General features: G+C 35.9%; 1 pseudogene; it reads left to right on the top strand.

The window, feature by feature from the left end:
• Nucleotides 1-9,776: 9,776 nt before the first annotated feature.
• Nucleotides 9,777-10,166, top strand: LOC150056886 (small ribosomal subunit protein eS12 pseudogene; annotated as a pseudogene).
• Nucleotides 10,167-15,780: the final 5,614 nt, after the last annotated feature.

Below are 15,780 nucleotides of genomic sequence, written 5' to 3'. Positions count from 1 at the left end.
TGTATTGCACCTTGACCGCAGATTTCCTTGGGATTGGTATGCAATGCAATGAAACCACTGAACAGGTGGACAACATTGCTACCTCTCTTTCTCACATCACATAAGCTTCTCTGTGCAGCAAATTTCCATTTTACAAACAGTTACACAGTGATTCTGACTGTCTGTCTGTGTGTCTATTTATGTATGTATGTATGTATGTATGTATGTATGTATGTATGTATGTATGTATCTATCTATCTATCTATCTATCTATCTATCTATCTATCATCTATCTCTCCATCCCTCAAATGACACCCAGTCATTTCACCTTTCATTTAGTTCTAGAGATCAAAATACTTATTTTATTTGGAATGTAATGCACCCAGTCATACCTTGAATCTCTTCTCAAAGTTAGTTATTGTGCACTTTCTCCCACAGGAGGCTCTCAGCAAGATTCTAGTTGAAATTCGGAAATAACCTAAAGACACAATCATTTTACGAGAGAGAGAGAGAGAGAGAGAGAGAGAGAGAGAGAGAGAGAGAGAGAGAGAGAGAGAGACAGAGACAGAGACACAGAGACAGAGACACAGAGAGACAGAGACACAGAGAGACACAGAGAGAGAGAGAGGTGGTAGAAGGAGGGGGAGGGAGAGGGAATGTGTGTGTCAGTAGCCAGTGGCTCATGCCTCTAATCATAGCTACTCAGGAGGCTAAGACCCCAGACAGGAAAGTCTGTTGAGACCCTTATCCCCACTTATATCACGGAAAAAGCTGGAAGTATGGCTCAAGTGGTGGAGTGCTAGCCTTGAGCAAAAGGAGCTCAGAGACAGTGCCCAGGTTTAGGACTGACCAAAAATAATAGTAAGAATAAACAATTAAATGAATCTTCATAGCCATTGTACTGAGAGGCAAGATGTATATTGTTTTTCTGAAATCTAATTGTAGTTCCAAGTGAAAGAAATTCCTTCCTTGTTGACATTTTCATTTTGTATCTGAGAAAAGGCTGTGACTTGAGAGTAGATACAAGCTTTGACACTGAAAACCTAGTTCTGGACCAATATGCTGAACAGATGGATTTTGAGGGGACACAGAGTTTTGCCATTCATAGAATTAAAGTTAGCATCTTTAATTAGTGAAAAACTCTGATAAATCCAGCAATTTCCCATGAGATTTTAGATTCACTTGAAAAAAAATCACCACAGTGGGTTTATTTTTTTATAAGGAACATTGTTGGGCTGAGTAGTTGCCCATTTTTATGAACATGAATTTTTTCAAACTTTTTTCCAAATATTTTTTGTAATTAATAGAAGGGTTATATTATATTCACCAGATAGAAGGTGCATTACTTCACAAATATTGATACCCTTTCTCATGTCTTATTCCCATTTCCCTCCTCACCTCCACCACTCATCTTGTTTTGCCCCCTTCCCTATCTGATTTCAAATAACCAAATAAGCATATATACAATATATCAGATAACCAGGTGAAATACTGTAACAATATGAGATAAGGGACAGCAAAGGAGATGAGCGATAACATAGTACATTAAAGACAACAATCACTCATTATATGGCTTTTGTTTCTATATCCTGGAGGTCCTTTCATTTAGCCTCATCCTATATGGCCTTCTGTATCTAGGTTTTGTCCTATTGTAAAACTCTGCTAGGAGAGTCATAAGTTTATACTAATTATGACAAATGAGGGAAACCATTGACCCTATGTTCCTTTGAGTCTGGCCTACTTCACTTAATATGATTTTTTCTAAGTCTTTCTATTTCCTAACAAATGGGGTGATGTCATTCTTTCTGACAGCAGCATACAATTCCATTGTGTATAAATACCACATCTTGATCCACTCATCAACTGAGGGGTATCTGGGTTGGTTCCATATCTTTGCTATGGTAAATAGTGCTGCAATGAACATCATTGTGCTAGTGGATTTTGCATGCCCTTGTTTCTGGACGACTGGGTAAATAAATGCCAAGGAGTGGAATTACTGGGTCATAGGGGAGTTCTATGTTTAGTTTTTTTGAGGGACTGCCATACTGCTTTCCATAGTGGTTGAACAAGTTTGCACTCCCACCAATAGTGTAGTAGTGATCCCTCCTGGCCACATCCCTTCCAGCATCTGTTGTTATTAGATTTCTTGATCCTGGCCATTCTAACTGTAGTGAGGTAGAATCTTAAGAGTTGTTTTGATTTGCATTTCTTTTATGGCCAGAGATGTGGAGCATTTCTTCATGTGTCTATAGGCCATCCTTATTTCTTTTTAAGTCTTTGGCCCATCTTTTAATGGGATAGTTGTTTCTTTGGAGATTAGTTTTGGAGTGATTCAATTTTTTGAGCTGTTGATATATTTTAGATATGAGGCCTTTGTCCATTGTATGCTTAGAAAGACCTTCTCCCATTCTGTAGGCTTTCTAGTTAGTTTGCTAGCTATGTCTTTTGTCATACAGAAGCTCTGCAGTTAAATTGGATCCTTGTTTGTCACCTTGCACCAGGAGCAACTTCAAATGGATCAAAGACCTCTAGGTAAAAACAGATACACTGAAAACTTTACAAGAAAGAATAGGAGATACACTAGGTCTCCTTGGCACAGGTTGAAACTTTCTTAATAAGGACCAAGAATCACAATAAATCAGAGAAAATCTGAATAAGTGGGACTGTATTAAACTGCCGAGCTTCTGTAGAGCTGTGCTCTTTTGTACTTTGCATTCTTGACAGCTTCCCTTTGGTGAGCATTTGGAGTAGGAGGGGAGGGGTGCTCTAACACCAGGGAGGTGTGCTGCATGCACAATGTGGAGAATATTTTGCATATGGAGGTATGCCCTGTAGCCATGTATAATACTCTCAAGGTATAGTATTAAGTTCAGTGACTTGGAGTCTAAAGTCTAAAAGTCATTTCTATTTGGACTCTTGTTCACTATTTTCAAAGCATAGCTTCTATGCAATCACAGTACAGTACCTTTTAGATGCAGTAAGTCAGTGAGGGGATAAGAAAGCTCTCAGCTTGAGTAGCAGCAGCAGCAGCAGCACAGCAAGAACAACATCTTCCATATCCATCCATATAATCTGAGTTGCCTCCTACTTTTTCTTCTTAGTACTTGAATAGGGTAGGATTGTTCTTCTGGTCTGTACAGTAGTATGTATATGGCAACCTGAAGAAATGTTTTTTTTTATAATATGGATGATGTTCATAATATTGTGTTTACACATACATTACATGGAGGTAGCAAGAATCCTGGGGCTTTGACACATTATGATACCTTCTGTATGCTCGATATTCACTTTGTATTTTGATATGTATGAATGTATATGGATCTTGCTTATTGTAAAGCCTTGGGAATGAGTTGTAAGAAGTAGTTTTGTGGATTTGTGCAGATGCCCCACATTTGTGTCACAGCTATTCCAGGAAGTCCGGTTGGTTCAGCATGCCTGCCCTTTATACAACACAATCATTACATACATGGCTATGAGGTCGAAGGCTCATTTGTTTGCTTTTGGTTGTCACATTGAGATTTTGCCTTGTGGGATGGAAGAATTATCACTCTAAAATTTCACCAGATTGGAACATAGATTACGTCTTAGTCTTTTGTTGTGAACTCTTTTATTCCTTTATTTTTTGAAGTGAATAATTGCCCCTCTTCTGGTCTCATCTAGTAACATGTGGAATTCTTTTCCTTGCAGCTGTTCTGAAACATAAAATTAGGCAATGCCATAAGTGAACACAAAAAAATGATTGTATGATTAGACAGTTTTTAATTGAGCTAAAGTATCAGAGTTTTTTTTTTTAAAAACTGAAAAAAGTAAAAGAATTTTGTCCCTTGGTTCTTCTCTTTGTACTATTGGCCACTGGTCATTATTTCTTGGCCTGACCTCTGTTAGTCCTCTCAGACTGTTACAGTACAGTAACACTCAGCTTCATATTCACAATCACAGTGGTTAACAAACAGAAGAAAGCTTTAGTGCTCGCTTGTGCTGTAGGTCAATTGTAGGTCGTTGCTCATGGCTCACGTTTATGATGTTTTTACTCTGGGAACCAAGCCAACACAGTTGCCCCTATTTGAAATATTTCTTTCCAGTGGAAAAGAGAAAAAAGGGAAAAGTTTCTTTGTAATCTGGTGATTTTTTCATATATTTTTATTGTACTTAATAGAAGGGTTACATTATATTCACCAAATCCGGTGATTTTTAATAGTAGAATAGTGAGTAGAACACAATAGAGTTTGTAAAACATCCCACACAGGCATGTTAATTGACACTTGCCAAGATCTCTTCCACTAAATGAGAAATATATGAACATTCTTAAAATATGATGTTTAAAATAAGCTCTTTTCTAAGAAAATAAGTAAAATCAAAGATTAAGATATATATATGTATATAATACACATCTCTGCCAGAATTTGTATATGGGAAATATGAAGAAGTCTTACAACACTGCAATAAAGAAAGAAATAAGACAATTAAAAAATATCAGAAAACCTTTTTTGGGACTTCATAAAGGTCAATGTAAGACAGGCCAGTGATGATTTGAAATGATGCTCAAAAACATTTACTGGTACCTGCACACTTCCTTTATCTCAATGTTTGTATTTATTACCAGCTTGGAAATGTTTTCAATCATTATTTTTTAAATATACTTTCTTTCCTCTTTTCTTCACCTTAAGAAATTCTTATTGAGTAAATACTTTGTTTCTGGATAGTGGCCCATAATGGTTGTTAGCTTGTTCCATTGCCTTTCATTGTCTTGCCTTTTTGCTCCAATGACCAGATAAGTTAAAAGGTTCTGTCTTCCAGTTCATTGATTCTTTCTTCTTAACTGATTGAGGATTGTACCTCTGCCAGAGTGGGGAAAAGAGTTAGGCTTTTTATTCTGAATTGAATGACTATTTCACCTACTGAGTGAGACAGATATTGCCTCTGAAGTTTTCTAAATTCATAGTGGAGGTAGTGTGCCTTCTTGTCATAACTGGAATCATTGGAAAGCCTTCTGAGGCCAAACAGTTCTAACTTTTGATGCTTTTCCAAGATGAGCAAAAGCAAGTGCCACTGTATCTGCTTGGGTTTTCTTAGCATGGGCTTGGATGATGGCCATAGAACAAGCTAGTGAAGGATTTAAGCTAAGTTTAACTTCTTGCTGTAATTGGCTTTGCAGTTGTCATATGAAGTTGACTGTTATCTCCTACATGGTACAAGAGTGGGCAGGAACGAAAGTAGCACCAACATCCCTCTGCTTCCTTTCTTTATTACTACCCAATTTCAGATGGTTTAGTCATGTTGGGATAAGATGAGCTGAGATGAAGGGGGGTTTCTTGGAAAGCATCTTTGAATATGAGGGAAGCTGAGTACGTCCTTGGTTTCTATTCCTTCATGGTTCCAGTGTAATCATGTCTGTTTGGTGTTGTGAAAACTTTGGGGAGGAGATGTGGAAATCTTTCTCCTATCATTCTAAATGCAGTTTTATTCCCCATTGTGAGGAATGGGTTTAAGCTTATTTCCAAACATTCATCTACATAATACCTCGGGTTTGCTTGATCTAAACACTTCAAAAAGATGTTCTAGTCTACGAACAATTGCTACTTGAACTTTTTCTAAGGGTTGATGAAGTCCTGAGAGTTCTTACACTCTGTGCTGAGCAGGTTTCTTAATTGGCTTTCTGCTTAGTAAAATCAAAGGGGCAGTCAACTTCTGTGAGGTTATTTTTTTTAGATTCAACTCATGATTCTTTTGATATTATATTTCCCATGGGAACTTAAGCCAATTTTTTGGTCATCAATTTGAGTAACAAAGTCAATAACAGTAGCCGTGGTCACAGTTTTGGGGGAAATATTCATCCTTCTTAATTGTGTCCATAGCTTGTATGCTTATTTGTTTATTTATTGCAAAGCTTCACTATACAGCTTAGACTCACCTAGAACTTTCTACTTGCTTTAACCTCTTGCTTCTGACTTTTACATTGTTTCCTATTGCTATATTGTAGCAAATGACTATGAGCTTGCCTTTAACAAGAGCTAATTAGAATAATGAATTTTATTTTGTAGTTCTATCATAAAGCCAAAATAGGTTTCATAAACTAACATCAAAGTTTTGGAAAATCCACATCATTGAATTTTTCCAGCTTTTAAAAGTCTACCACTTTCCTTTGCAGTTGTCTCCTTCTAGCTTCAAAGCTAATAAATCCACCACTTTGACTTTTGTTTAACTCTCCTTGCACTCTCTTCTGAGACATTTCTTTCTAAGGAAGTGGTTGCTACTTATACCTCCCCATTTATCAGGTATTACAGCTGCATAGTACTTTGCTTTGTTTGTTTGTTGAGATGGGGGTCTCATTAGCTGCTTGCCTGGTCTGACCTCAAATCACAAATCTCCTGATCCTCAAGTTGCCAGTAGCTGGCATTGAAGGCATGTAGTGCCACACTCAACCAAGTCTGAATATCATTCTCTATAGTTTGCCTTATCAATTAGTAAAAAGGAATGCATTAGATCTTCTATTATATTACCTCTATGAGTAGTTGGATATGGGGACTCTTTAGTGACTCTTTTCAAGTTCTCATACAATTTGGCCAATTCATTTTTCTTTTTCATTTCTTCCTTATAGTGTCTTGCCAAGACAGCCTATTTCTTTAAAGTCGCAATATATTCACATGGATTACTTGTCCTTTATTTTAGAACACAATTCTAGCAAATATTTGCTACTGTATCACATAGGTGGTTTTATTTCTCTATAGATGTTCACTTGCTGAGAGCCACAGATCTAGTTTAACATATTTTAAAGTACTACATTGACCACATACTATTCCTCACAACAATTTCTATATTGCAATAGTATTTATTTTTGAAATGTCAGTGGCTTTATACAGGTTATTTCTCAGCAAGGCATGGTGGCCCATGCCTAAAATCCTAGCACTCAGCAAGCTTAGACTGGATTATTATAATCTCAACACCAGAATTAACTACATAGCATGATATTTCTTTTTAGTTTCAGAAAACCATAGAGAAATATATATTTTTGTGTATTTGAAATCTATATCTACTTTAGAGAATGCACTATGAGCTGATGAGAAGAAAGTATATGCTGTTGGGTCACGCAGCTATTGGGTCACCCAACAGCATCAGGATATACATGTCATCTACCTTCTTAGCGGATGTGCTTCCTATATTCTTAATATATTTATCTGGTTTTGGGGCAGAGAGTATTTTCTCTGTCAACATTGTGTTCTTGTTGATTTTTATATGAAGGACCCTAGATGTCCTTCAGTGGATGAATGAATCAAGAAAATATGGTATATATTCATAATGGAGTTCTACTCATTCATCAGAAAGAATGAAACTAAACCATTCATAAAGACATGGAAAGACTTGGAGAAAATTACATTCAGTGAAGTTAGCCAGAACCAAAGAAACATATGCTGAATGGATTCCCTCATTTGTGGTAAATAGAATGTGCCTATATGTATACAAGTAAACACACTGAATGATTAAATATGTAAACATTTATATTTTAATATAAAAATGTTTATATATATATATTTGCCCACACTGGGACATGATAAATTACACAAAACTCTAGTCACAGATTGACGCCAAAGAGCATATGCATAAGAGTGGTTGACAAAGTCTCAATAGCTATGTGCAGATGATCAGATAAAATAACTTTTATGAAATAAACTATAAGAAAAGGAAATAGATATTTTTTAGTTGCTATTGTTGCTATTTTAGTTTTCTTTTAATTTTGCCTTGTTTGTTTGTTTGTATTTGGGAAGATAGGGGAGGGTACCTAAAAGGTAGAGCAAGGGTAAACATATAAAACAGTGATACTCACTAGATACTCTGTTGAAAATGAACTAGATATGTTATAGAAGGAGATGGGAGGGGAAACTGGAAGGGATGATGGAAGAGGAGACATGGTTCAAAAAGAATTTTTCAATTGGTCACTACTTGACATATAACTGTAATTATTTTATATCAACTCTACAATAATTAAAAAAAGCCATATCTAGTACACTAAAGGTGTTATTTGATGAAACATTCCCCCATCTGTGAGCTTGTGACAGAATACTCTCCTCGAAAATCTTTCACATTGTTGTTGGGAGATTGCTCATGCTATTTTATTGAATAGGCCTGAATTATAGTCTTCCTTCTTATTAATTATAATTGTTGGAAATTTTCCTTAACTTTCTTCACAATCTGATTCCTCATATTTAAAGTGAGGTTCAGAATATTTACCTTGAAACTGAGTTAGCACAACTTTATGTGTTATATAATAATAGCATTGTCTAAGAGTTGGAACTATATAGCCTCCCAAATTGAGAAAGAATTGAAAATGTATAGCCCCAAAACTGAGTAATGATTTTATTCAGGGAGACTTCCATTTTTTAGTGATAAAGAGAAAATTTAACTGTGGAAGAAGAAAAGAGAGAAATTGGGTGAAGAAAAAACATTTGCAATGACACAAAGACAAGGAACAAATACACTTCATTGTGTATCATACACACACTCTTAAGAAGCACTTCAAGGAAATAGACAAGAAATCAGAGAGGAACAGTTGTAATTTCATTAGTTTGACAAAAGTGGAGCTGTGCCTGAAGTGGTAGAGTGATAGCCTGGAGATGAAGAGCTTAGGGACAGTGCTCAGCCCCAGAGTTCAAGTCCCATGACCAACTGACAAAAAAAAATGATCTTAATTAGATTGACTTAGCATGTGCTAATCTTTTAATGTGCTGAACATTACATTTACTATTATAATATCTCCAGAGGAAAATTCATGTTATTATTTAATTGGACCATACCTCAAATCCATATTTTGAGCACATTAGGACCCAAAGTCATCTTACATATTTTAGGATTTGTATTCTAGATGAGGAAATAGACATTAGGAATCTAGGGATCAATTGCTGGGCATTTATCTAATAGATCACACTCAAGCTACTAGAAAAACTATGTTCACTGAGGCATTGTTTACCTAAGGCAGTATATGGAATCAACTCGGGTATCTCTCAGTGAATGATTGGATCAAGAAAATGTAAATATATATATATATATATATATATATATATATAATTCTGTACTTCCATCAGAAAGAATGATAGTCTCCCATTGGCAAGAAAATGGAAAGAATTGGAAAGAATTTAATTAAGTGATGTAATACCAAACCCAAAGAAACATAGATTGCATCATTATCCTCATTCATTGTAACTAGAATATATCTATAAATCTAACTACAAGTAAACATACTGGATGGTAAAAACAAAACACAATGAAATAAAAAATACACTTGGACATGCTATATTAGGATTGTAGACATTTTCACAGTGAGGACAAAGGGGGCTATTCTTAGGAGAGGATCACAAAGGATCAAGAGATATATGATCATATAAAATGATGTTTTAACTCCAAGAAATAGAAACAAAAATTCTTGTGTTACTATAGTTATTTTTTCTCCTTTTCCACTATTGTTGATTTCTGTATCTTTTGTCTTGTATGTAAGTTTCTCTGTCTTGGGGAGGATAAGGGGTAGCATAGAAAGGGCAGGACACAGGGTGAAGAAATGCAGCCATGAGGCACACGAGACACTGTGTAGAAAGTGAACTATACAACTTATGGGGTGGGTAGGGTCAAAAGGGAAAAGTTGGGATAGAATGAGGGAAGAGGTGACACTGTTCAAAAAGAAATGTACCCTCTTTTCCTGCTGTTGCTGAACCATGCAAAGATGGAGGCCCTGCCACCAGGAATTCCTATTGCATTAATCCGGGATGCCCTCAAGATTCGGCTTCACCCTGTAACCCACTGCCTTGGCCGAGAAAGCCATTGATGGCAGCGGTGTAATGGAGGCTAATACTGCTCTACAAGAGGTGTGAAGACCGCCGTCATCCAACTGCCCAGCATGTGTAATCCTTCAAGCTGCTGAAGCCTTAGACAAGCTCCAAGCATATCTTTGTGTTCCTGCATCCAACTGCAATGAGCCCATGTATGTCAAGATGGTAGAGGCCCTTTGTACTGAGCACCCAATCAACCTTAATAAGGTGAATGACAACAAAAAACTAGGGGAGTGAGTAGGTCTCTGTAACGCTGATCAAGAGGGAAAATCCCATAAAGTGGTTGGTTGCAGCTGTGGAATGATTAAGGGCTATGGTAAAGAGTCTCAGGCCAAGGATGCCATCAAAGAGCACTTCAAACAAAAGAAATGAACAAATAAAGGGAAAAAAGTTGATAAACAAAGGAAATGTACTTATTAGCTAATTTACATAACTGTAATCCCTCTGCACATTACCTTTACAATAACAAAAAAGAAGAAAATTTCCTGAGAGATTGTGAAAAACCATTGCTCCTGAGTGTAAAAAATTCTTCTTAAGAGGATTCCTGATGGAGAGAGAATGAGAAAGATGGAAGTGATGATATTGCTCAAGATGCATTGTATTCATGAACTGACATGTTGAATTTAAACACTATCGCACCCTACTAAAAGATGACAACAACCATAGCAACAGCAACAACAATAATAAAGAGATCTGAGTTTATACTGTTCAGATCATAGGCATATTTTTCTAGTGGGAGGATATGACAGTAATCTCAGAGTTCAGAACTCAGAGTATGTCTAGTATTCAGATGATTTTATTACTTGAAATGTGAGTACATGACCTTTGGGAGATAAATGTCTCTGCGGCCACTATCACTTAATTTTAATCTTATTAGTACAGGGTGATTTAGTATAATTTCTTCAAGAAACACTGTTCAGAAACATTAACATGTTATCTTCAGAGCCCCATAATATGACATAAAGTCATGTTAGGATAGAAAGCTAAGGATAGTGGTATTTGCTATGACAGTAACCACAAAACACAGATTCTCCAGTAAGAGGAAATTTGTGGTCAAAATATGATTGGGATATATTGATTTTATCTTGTGAAAGAAAGAAGTCTTTAGATAGAAGATGAATTGTGAAGAGTCTGCTTTGAAATAGTGGAAATAGGTGGCAAAAGGATATATAGCACAAGTGGAGGGAGCCTAGTGTATCCAATGTAGAGTTAAAGGGAAAGATGAAACTGGATGAAAACAGAGGGACTTTGAGTGAAGAGTGAGGTCACTGCCATAGGAGCAGATGAAATAAACAGGCCATAATTAAGTTAAAAAAGAACATATATTTTCTCTTCATTTTAATATGAACAGATTCTTTTTAGCTCTGAAATGCCAAGCTATTTAATAATGCGTGGATAGCTTTTAAAAAGGTGGAACGAGAGAAATGAGGGATATAAACTGGACATGATCTTAAAAGGTTTGACCTATGTTAACATCAGCTCATGGAATGAGATGACGAAAACATTGGTTCCAAAAGTAGGGTATGTGATAGGATGAGATGAGATAGTGAGGGCAGAAGAAAGAAGATCTATTTAATGTTATTATTAGTATTCTAGCAATTCAAGGTTAGAGTAAACTGGGTAAAGAATAGAAGAATAAAAATACAATGAAGTGTGTTTTGTGTCCTCTTCATAAGTTATTTGACATTTGATATTTGTCTGCAACATTATTTTGAACAATGCTTCATGTCTTTGCTAACTGACCTTCTGCACAGTCCCTGCTCTCCTTAGGAGAGTTATAGTGTGTATCACTGAGATGCACATAATCTTTCATGCAGGCTACAAGTCTATATCATTAGTTCATTACATAAGAGTTGAGCCTTTGGCTCTACTTTGTCTCAATTCTTATGTCTTTAAAATGTTGCCACAGAAAACTCAGAGTTATGCCAGGATTCTTCATTTTTGTGGTAAGGGTTTTTAACTTTTATGAATAATTTTCAATAGATATTATCCATTATATATTATTAGGACCTCCCTGTGAGAGTTATAATTAGAATTTTGCCAATAAGAAACTTGAAGTTCAGAGAGGTTAACTTCACTAAGAATTTACAATTTGTAAGTGGTAGACACAGAAAAGCATGTTTTTTTTTAAAATCTTAACATTCCATTCTTGTTCTTTTCTCCTAAAGGATTAAAGAGAAAGGATTACTAATAAAGTAGTGTCAATCTCATTTACAGAATTGGAAGAATTACAAATGTGAAGGACTAGTAATAATTAAATCACCAATAATTAAAACAGATAACAGAAATAGCTGTTTGTAGAAATCAAATTTGAAAGTTAAGTTCCTACAATATATATTTTCTTGATGAATACTTGATAGTCTCATCTTTTTTCCATGCTTCCTGCTCCTGCACATTATTCTACACAGTGAATACACATTTTCCCATTGTTTACATTTGTAAGACTTAACACATTCAATTCAAGTTGTTCTGTCCTTGGAATTGACTATTGACTTAAAGAAAATACAGAAGTAAAAAATATTGATAACAATAATCCTAGAGATCCTTTCATTTAGCATCCTACTATATGGCCTTTTGTATCAAGGTTTTGCTCTATTGCAAATCTCTGCTAGGAGAGCCCAAGGTTTCTACTGATTATGACAAATGAGGGAAACCATTGGGTACTATGTTATCTCTCATCTCTTTTGCTGTCCCTTGGTTATCTCATATTGTTACAGTATCTCACTTTGTTACCTGATATATCGGATATATTTGTATTTGGTTATTTGAAATTGGATAGGGAACAGGGGGAAAACAAGATGAGAGGTGGGGGTGGGGGGGGAGGGCAATGGGGACCAAGACATGTGAAAGGGTATCAATGTATGGGAATTAATGCACCATCTATCTGGCAAATATCATGTAAGCCTTCTATTAATTACAATAAAAAATATATGAAAAAATATTGATAACATATGGAACTTTAAACTTGTTTTTATTTTTATGCACTGCCTTCATGGAAATATTAAATGCAGCATCAGAAAGCTAAAGGAAATGCTAATGAGGAGTTACTGCATAATAATATTTGCAAGACCTTGACAGGTATGAAAGGGAATATGTAGGTGAACAGGAGCCCTGTCCAGGACACACTAGTTGGGGATGGCTAATAAGGCATGCCCTAGAGAGAAAATAGCTTGTCAATGTGAAGTTAATTACTTCTTCAAGGTTATTGACAGAAGTGACAGTGATAAAAGTAGGAAAGCAGAGGTTCCTTTTTTTTTTAAATCAGAATAGTAGAATTCCATTTCAAATTGTCTTTCTATTCTTCATATTCTCCTCCCCATGTTCCTGTTTTACCCAGCAAGCTGAAATGAGAGCCATTCCAAACTGGATCAGTGTTGGTCCTGAATTTGGAATAGTGGGGATTTTGGAAATGATTCACTATAAGATGGGGGAAAGTCCGGCATAGCTCAAGGGGAATGCACCTTGACATTGGACAGAGTGCAGCCATTACTATATTATATTATTAAAAAGACAATAATCTGTGAGGAGTATCCTGACTGAAATAGGTCTTCTTTTTCTTTAAGTAGAACACCAAATAGAATTGGCAGAATTTCCTTGAAAATCAATTCGAAGTGTGCATAACTATTGTGAGGGCTACATTTACATTACATATTCTTTCTCAACATGATAGCACTAGACCACATAATAATACTGCAGTAATAAAAGAGTGCTTTATGGTTAGCATAATAGCATACATTTATGGAATACGGCTTTGAGCCAGGTACTGTTCTAAGCCTTAATAAGTATTAACTCATTTTATTCTCATAATAACCCAGTTAGGTGGGCATTGATATTAATTTTCCTCTTTTATAAATGAGAAAACTAAAACAAAGAGTAGTTATGACTGTCCCCAAATCACACAGTACTCATGTACTGGAGGCCAGGATTGAACACCTGATTTCAGCACATAAACTCTAAGCTACTGCCTCTTTGGACATAAACTACCCTATAGGTGATTTACAGCAGCAATTTTACCGTTGTAATAGATTACTAGACTTGACCAATGGACTGCTCATTGATAGTCAAATCATTATGTTTGCACTACTGTTACTCTTTTTCCTGCCTGAGGAACAAATACATTCTAGAGTTTATTATAATAAAATGCACATGTAGAAAATATGGCCAGAATGTAACAAGGAAATGAGAAGTTTTAAAGTTCAGGATGCAAAGCTTCTAATGCAACATGAGGTGTTAGCTTCCAGTCTGATTCATTACTAATAGCATTCAGGGTCTTTATTCTCTCAGTCTTACCCCTTAGACAATATTTCCTTCAGATGCCCAATACAATATGGCCACATTTCAATACCTCTCTAGGTAAATCATTGAAAAGCATGTTGGAGGATGTGTATAAACATATTTCTGAGAGCTTTGTTAGGCGGTCCAGTAGAGCATGAAAATCTCAAGCTCAGGATTCAGTTTTCATCCCAGGGACAACCTTTAATAGACATTTAATCTTTGGTAATTATTGAATTTAATTGCTCTGTCCTTTTCCTATTTGTATGTTGGTGATGAGGCTGATTTCCTCATAGATTGTTTCTGAGGACTGGGTTTGCTAAAATATGAATGCCGGTAGCATTGTCATTGCTTATTCTATGCATCATGAACTGGGCGCTGTAAAAGAATGTACCGATGTTCAACCCGGCAAAATAAAAAATAACAAAGTTTGTAACAATGTTATCATTGGGATGATACTTCAAGTGGGAAGGATGGACGTTACTGTTATTGCATATTCAATATGCGTAGTTGCTGCATATTGAATAGTAGTCCAGTGATTTATTATTTATTTATTTATGCCAGTCCTGGGCCTTGAACTCAGGGCTGACCACTGTCCTTGGGCTTTCTCAAGGCTAGAGCTCTACCACTTGAGCCTCAGCACCATTTCTGGCTTTTTTTTTTCTTCTATGTATATGTGGCACCGAGGAATCGAACCCCGGTCTTAGTTCATGTGAGGCAAGCACTCTACCAGTAAGCCAAACTCCCATCCCAATATTTTTTATTTTTTATTTTTGCCAGTCCTGGGCTTAAGCTCAGGGCCTGAGCACTATCCTTGGACTTTCTCAAGGCTAGATCTCTATCACTTGAGCCTCAGCACCACTTCCGGCTTTTATCTATGTATGTGGTACCGAGGAATCGAACCCGGTCTTCGTGCACGCTAGACAAGCACTCTACCACTAGGTCAAAATTAGAATCTTGCTAAGTAGTTTAGGCTTGAGCTTGAGCTTTGCCTCTGCCTCCAGCATACTAGGGCTACAGGGATATACTACCATGTCAAACTAACAAATCATTTGAAATTTCTTTTAACATCCTTATGCATTGTTACATTCTCTTTTTATGGTTACCTATGTGACCTGAACTTTCTTTTATTATAAAACCTATTTACTTTGCCTTTTATCAAGATGAAGCCAAAAAAAGCAAAGAAGGAGGCTGCTATATATACATATCTACTATATGCAATATATACTATATGTATATATATATACACTGCACATATGTACTATACATATACTATATACTATATATACATATTGTACATATACTGTATATATAGTGTACATTACATATAGTCTATGTTATTTTTTCAGATAAAGTTTTCTGCTTTCGCTTATTTTGTTCTTGAACAATGATTATATTTGTGTTCCTGGTAGCTGTATTTGTCACCACATGTGGCTTGTTATTTGAGATAGGCCCTTGATAATTTATTGCTGCGGTTAGCCTTGAATCATGATTCCCTTATCTCCAATTGCCCAATTGCCTAAGATTATAAGTGTATACCACTCTACTCAATTGAGTTTCTTATTTAACCAATTGAGCTTTATATTTTGAGAATTTCAGTTGTACTTTTTTCAAGATTTCCTTATTCCCCAAATTCCTCTTTGGAAGCCTTCATTGTCTGCCTTATTTTATTTGATTGTATATTTATGTTCTCCTGGAATTCATTCAGCTGTTT

The sequence above is a fragment of the Megascapheus bottae genome, chromosome 11, assembly GCF_031878675.1.
Source record: "Megascapheus bottae isolate mThoBot1 chromosome 11, mThoBot2.hap1, whole genome shotgun sequence".
Taxonomy (NCBI): Eukaryota; Metazoa; Chordata; class Mammalia; order Rodentia; family Geomyidae; genus Megascapheus; species Megascapheus bottae.
The sequence above is the reverse complement of the archived record's forward strand: the minus strand, read 5'-3'. Positions and strand labels throughout refer to the sequence as shown.